Consider the following 5983-nt stretch of genomic DNA (forward strand, 5'->3'; position numbering starts at 1 on the left):
CATACATGCACACCCTTGATCCCCATAGTGTCTAATTGTATCCTAGCCCTTCATTGCTCATTTAAAAGCATACCACCTTCAAGCCATGCACATGACCGAATCACTCCTCAACATAACAAGCTTTGTGCAACCTTTCTCCTACTTTAAACTCCAACCACTTAAACTTCTCTTCATAATTTCTTGTCATAGCAAGTCCGGTCCTAACTTCTTTCTCCTCCAAACATACATCAAACTCTCCAACATTCTTCACATCCCCTCTCAACCAACCAAGTGATCATGGCATCCTCCTCAAGAACCAAACGACGAAAAGGAAAAAATCCAATAGTGGAGGAAGAAACACATGAATATGACCAACGGAGGTTTAAGTCTTGGTTTCATCAAATGCAAATTCAATGGATGAACGAGAAAAGAATCTATCCTGAAATTCCATTCATGTTGCCGGATGATGGATGTCAAGAAATGAAGAACAAAATCCGGAAGAGGAGATGGGAGGAACTTACATCACCAGCCACCCGAATTAATACCAATATCATAAGAGAGTTCTATTCAAATGTCCCAAGGCTTGACATGCGTCAGCCCCCAACGTACAAGAGCTATGTGCGGGGGGTGGAAGTAGACTTTAGCCCGGACGAAATCAAGAAAGTCTTGAAACTAAAGTCAGTCCGCTTTGATGAACCGGGATACCAACAAAGATTGACTGAGGATCAAGAGTATGAGGAGATTGCAAGAGACATTTGTTTTGAGAACTCAGAATGGGAAGGAGATAACAAAAACAGATACAAGTTCCTGAAGAGATGTAACCTCACTCCGGAAGCAAAAGGATGGTATGAGTTGATGAAAAGATCAATTCTGGGCACTGTGAACACCTCAGAAGTTAACAGAGAGAGAGCCGTGATGCTGCATTGTATCATGGTGGGTGGAGAGATAAGAGTTCATGATATCCTTGCAAGAGACATTCAAAAGTTAGCTGAAAAGAATTCGGCCGGATCTTGGTTGTACTATCCAAGTACCATTTGAAGGTTGTGTGCAAAGGCTAAAGTTCCATTGGAAGAGGAGAATCCAATGTGGTTAAGCCAAGGCATGCCCATAACCATTGAACGAATGATGATGCCCCTTGAAGCACATCAAGGCCGAAGACCATATGGAGGAAGGGAAAGAGAAGAGCCAATGGAAGAAGATGAGCCACACATAGAAGAAGAGCCACAAGAGGAGGAGGAACAGCCACACTTTTTCCCACATGGTAATATGGATATGACTCAAATGCAAGAAGCAATAGGAAGATTGTCTCAACAGTACACGAGAATCCAAGAAAGGCAAGAGGAATACCATTCTCTGTACATGAAGAACCAACAAGCACAAGAAGAAAGAGAGCTAAGAATAATGAGCAAACAAAGTGAATTCGAGTCAAGATTCCTTGTGATGCAAGAAGAACATGCCTTTCAATCTCATGAATCTTTTGGGAAGTTGGAACAAATGCAAGCTGAAAGTTTGAAGGCTTTCAAGGAGTTCACAACACTCCAAGATGCAAGGTATGAAGTGCAAGCCGATTACAATGTCAATAGCCAAATCAAACTGAACTATATTGGAGAACATTTGCACAACATGGATCCGGCGTTCCCAACTTTTGATGAATTCTTCAAAATGAGAAGCGAGGTAGAAGTGAACAGGGCTATGAGACTTGAAGATAGAGTGGAGGAGGCTATGAATAAGGCTGGCTTTTGGCAAGATCAACAACCACCAAACAAGGACGGTGGAAACACTAGCAGCCAAGTGTATGAAAGGAGAAAGAAAAGGCATGACAAATGAAAGGTGGACTTGCTCCTTATTCATCACTACAAAATCTATCTGTTCTAAGTTGTCTTTGCATTTCTAAGTAGTTATTTAAAAGTCTTTGCATTATGTTTGTATCTTTTAAAATAAGTAGGCTAGTTTATGTGTGTGCTTGTGTGTTCATTTTCACTTAACAAGAAGCATGTGTTATCCCCTGCATCTTTTAATTCAATAAAAGAACAGTTTGAATGTGAAGTAAAATGGTTTCTGTTAGATAGAAGTGGAATAAAAGTAAGTGGTGGTATGAATAAAGAGCTCATCTTTTATAGTAGCTCACTTTTAGTGAATAAAGAGCCAGGATATCCCCTTCTAAGTAAAGAGTGGCCTACTGTCTATGAATCTCAATTGAATTAAATTCCTTGGTTAGAAAGAAAAAAAAAAGATAGCCAAAAAGTGGCAAAACAAAAGAAAAACAAAAAGAAACAAAGCTGGACACCAATAGCTTGAACTTTGAAATATATGCCTGTGATGTCTTTGTACTAGGATCTGCTTGGATTAGTAAGCTCTTAGGAGTGCCTCAACACTTGGTGACTTGGGTTAACTAACCCGGGATCATCAGCTGAAAGTCCACTATCAAGAGCAACCTAACTACAAGGCATTTAGTAACCCAAAGAGGTGCTGGGCATCAATGTTTTAAGAAGGAATGTGAGCCAAGTGTCTATGGTGAATAATGTGTCAAGTATAAAGAAAAGAAAATGAACTTGCTACACATGACACTCAAATAAAGCTTATGAACAAAGTAATAGCCAAGGATAAAGGAATAATGAGAGGTCATAGCAGCATGTCACTTGAAGCTTGAAGGAGACTTTCTAGGCCTAGGAGTCAATAAGAAGTGAGTATTGGCATATCCACACAAAACCCCATGAACTATCAATAATACTCTGCTAGCATGAACATCATCTTCTATTTCATTCTTTCTTCTCAATAAATCTTTTGTTGCTTGGGGACAAGCAAGCTTTAAGTTTGGTGTTGTGATGACAAGTCATCCTAGCCTATTTTAACTAGTCTTTTTCTTTTGTTTTCATTAGAATTATGCACTTTCTTGAGCTACAAGCAAGCTAATTGAGTAGATTTTCATGTTTCCCTTGATTGAACCAACCATATATGAATTTATGCCATTTCATGAGGTTTTATGCTATATTTGTTGCATATTATGAAAGAATGAATATCTCATGATTTTGAGCATAGCTTTGATGAGTTTGGTTGATTAATGATAGGTGAAGAAAGCTTGGAGAAAAGTTGAAGCAAAGAGGAATGGCTAGGAGTGAAGAGAGGACAATGGAATAAGTGAAATTGAACCAGGAAGCAAGAAGTTAGCCCCAACGTTAGCCCCCTAACTTGGAGGCTAACGTTGGAACTTGAAATTTCCTCCCTGGCCATCCCACGTTTGCGCCAACGTTAGCCCCCTAACTTGGAGGCTAACGTTGGCACATGAATTCCTCCCTGGCCATCCAACGTTTGCGCCAACGTTAGCCCCCTAACTTGGAGGCTAACGTTGGCACATGAAAACATAAGGGAGAGGGGCCAACGTTTGCGCCAACGTTAGCCCCCTAACTTGGAGGCTAACGTTGGCACCACAAGCACACTAGACAAGGCCAACGTTAGGGTCAAAGTTAGACCCCTAACGTTGGCACCAACGTGCATACCAGAAAAATGTGTTTGCTGCTATGAAAAGTTGGAGCCAAAGTTAGACCCCTAACTTTGGCTCAAACTTTTGGTCCAACTTTTGCTAACCTCAAACCCGGTTCAATTGGTTCACTTTGGTTCTTCTTCAAACTTCAAGAGCAATCAACCAAGGCCTCTTTCAACCCAATTCCACCAAGAGCAAAGGCCCAACTCAAGGCTTGAAGATCATTGGAAGAAAGTGTATAAATAGGATAGAATTCAAGTTATTCGGGGAGCTTTCTTTTTAGAATTTTCATAATAGTTTTCGGAGAGCTTTTGAACTTGAGTGAACTTTAATTTCTTTGTTTTCATTGCTTTCAATTTCATTTACACTTGTCTTGGATCTTGGATTGGAGAATTGAAGAAATTCTGTTTCAATCTCAATCTTGGATCTCTCTGTTTCTTTACTGTTAATTGAATTTAATTTTCTGTTAATTGCTCCTCATCTCTTTTCTTTGCAATTTACATTCTCCTTGCAAATTGTTCTTGTTGGATCTAGGAAGGCATTGAGATCTAGACTTGGTTTTCTAGTCTCTGGGTCCTGAGATCTGAATTTCCCATTTCACTTCTCTGTTTACTGCTTTCTATGTTCATTTACTTTTCTACTTCATATCCGGTTCAATCCCAATTCCCTTTCCCTCTTCTGTTTAATGCAATTTAACTTTTCCTTGTTTAATTTCTGCAAATCCACGTCCCAATCCCATTTACATTTCAAGCAATTTACATTCCTTGCACTTTAAGATTCCGCAATTTACATTTCTTGCACTCTAAGTTTCTGCCATTTAATTTCTTGTTCCTTAAGATTCAGCAATTTAATTTCCTGCCCTCTTTACTTTCATGCCATTTACATTCTGCAAATCACAAATCACCCAACCAACACTCGATTCGCTTGACTAAATCAACCACTAAACTAAAATTGCTCAATCCTTCAATCCCTGTGGGATCGACCTCACTCCCGTGAGTTTTTATTACTTGATGCGACCCGGTACACTTGCCGGTTAGATTTGTGTGTTTTGGGAGAGATTTATTTTCCTCCAAAATAACTCATCAAACGCGCATAGTGCGCGCGCGTGTCAATGCGTCTTAGCATCATCCAGGCCAAAGGACCCGAGAGTTGTGCCAACTCTGGGCCCCTTTTGTGCCTATAGCCCAGCACATCTGCGCCGACGTGCACCTTGCGCGTCCGCGCCCATTCCGATTCCTTCATGTACGCGCAAGCACGCATTGCGCTTTCGCTCCGTTCTTCCATTTCTTCCACCCACGCAAACGCGCACCGTACGCGCGCGTGTGGATTTGAATTTTCACTTACCCCAGAGACTCAAAGCCCTAGCGCATTCGCGCATCATACCCTTCCCATCCCCAACGTTCCATTTTCCTTCTCCCACCATTCAACCCCCCCTCCATCTTCAAACTTCTCCCAGTAACCACCTCACCTCCGGCGAGCACTCCAATCCCGTTGCCGCCGCCAATCACCATCACCGCGCCGTCTTCTCCCTCTTCTCTCACTTTTCTTTCCTTTCTCTTTCACTGCCCCTCTGCTCTCTGTTTCTCGCTGCCTCTGCGCCACTCGCTGCAGCTATCATCGTCACCGGCGCAAGCTTAGCGGTGCAACCCAACCGCCGTGCTGCTCTGCCCAGTCCTATCTCTCATCACCCCACTTCACCTTCCTCTCATTTTCCTTGTTCAGTCTCTGTCCCCCCAGATGAGTGGATAATTTATACGCTTTTTGGCATTGTTTTTAGTATGTTTTTAGTAGGATCTAGTTACTTTTAGGGATGTTTTCATTAGTTTTTATGTTAAATTCACATTTCTGGACTTTACTATGAGTTTGTGTATTTTTCTGTGATTTCAGGTATTTTCTGGCTAAAATTGAGGGACTTGAGCAAAAATCAGATTCAGAGGTTGAAGAAGGACTGCTGATGCGTTGACAGGGTGATACTGATAAGACTAATGGAGTAGATCCTGAAGTCTACAGGCTCATGCTTTTCCCTTTTGCTGTAAGAGACAGAGCTAGAGTGTGGTTGGACTCTCAACCCAAAGATAGCCTGAACTCTTAGGATAAGCTGGTCACGGCTTTCCTAGCCAAGATCTTTCCTCCTCAAAAGCTGAGCAAGCTTAGAGCTGATGTTCAAACCTTCAGACAGAAAGAAGGTGAATCCCTCTATGAAGCTTGGGAAAGATAAAAGCAGCTGACCAAAAAGTGTCCCTCTGGCATGCTTTCAGAATGGACCATCCTGGATATATCCTATGATGGTTTATCTGAGCTATCAAAGATGTCATTGGATACTTCTACAGGTGGATCCATTCACCTAAAGAAAACGCCTGCAGAAGCTCAAGAACTCATTGACATGGTTGCTAATAACCAGTTCGTGTACACTTCTGAGAGGAATCCTGTGAGTAATGGGACGCCTATGAAGAAGGGAGTTCTTGAAGTTGATACTCTGAATGCCATATTGGCTCAGAACAAAATATTGACTCAGCAAGTCAA

General features: G+C 41.6%; 1 non-coding gene across 1 annotated transcript; it reads right to left on the reverse strand.

Moving 5' to 3' along the window:
• Positions 1 to 5606: 5606 nt before the first annotated feature.
• LOC148561507 (small nucleolar RNA R71) lies at positions 5607 to 5710 on the reverse strand. Its single transcript, XR_015887821.1, has one exon. It is a non-coding gene; the product is annotated as a small nucleolar RNA R71 (small nucleolar RNA).
• Between the last annotated feature and the right edge of the window lie 273 nt (positions 5711 to 5983).

The sequence above is a fragment of the Arachis ipaensis genome, chromosome B6 (genome assembly GCF_059453495.1).
Source record: "Arachis ipaensis isolate K30076 ecotype BB chromosome B6, ASM5945349v1, whole genome shotgun sequence".
In the NCBI taxonomy this organism is placed as follows: Eukaryota; Viridiplantae; Streptophyta; class Magnoliopsida; order Fabales; family Fabaceae; genus Arachis; species Arachis ipaensis.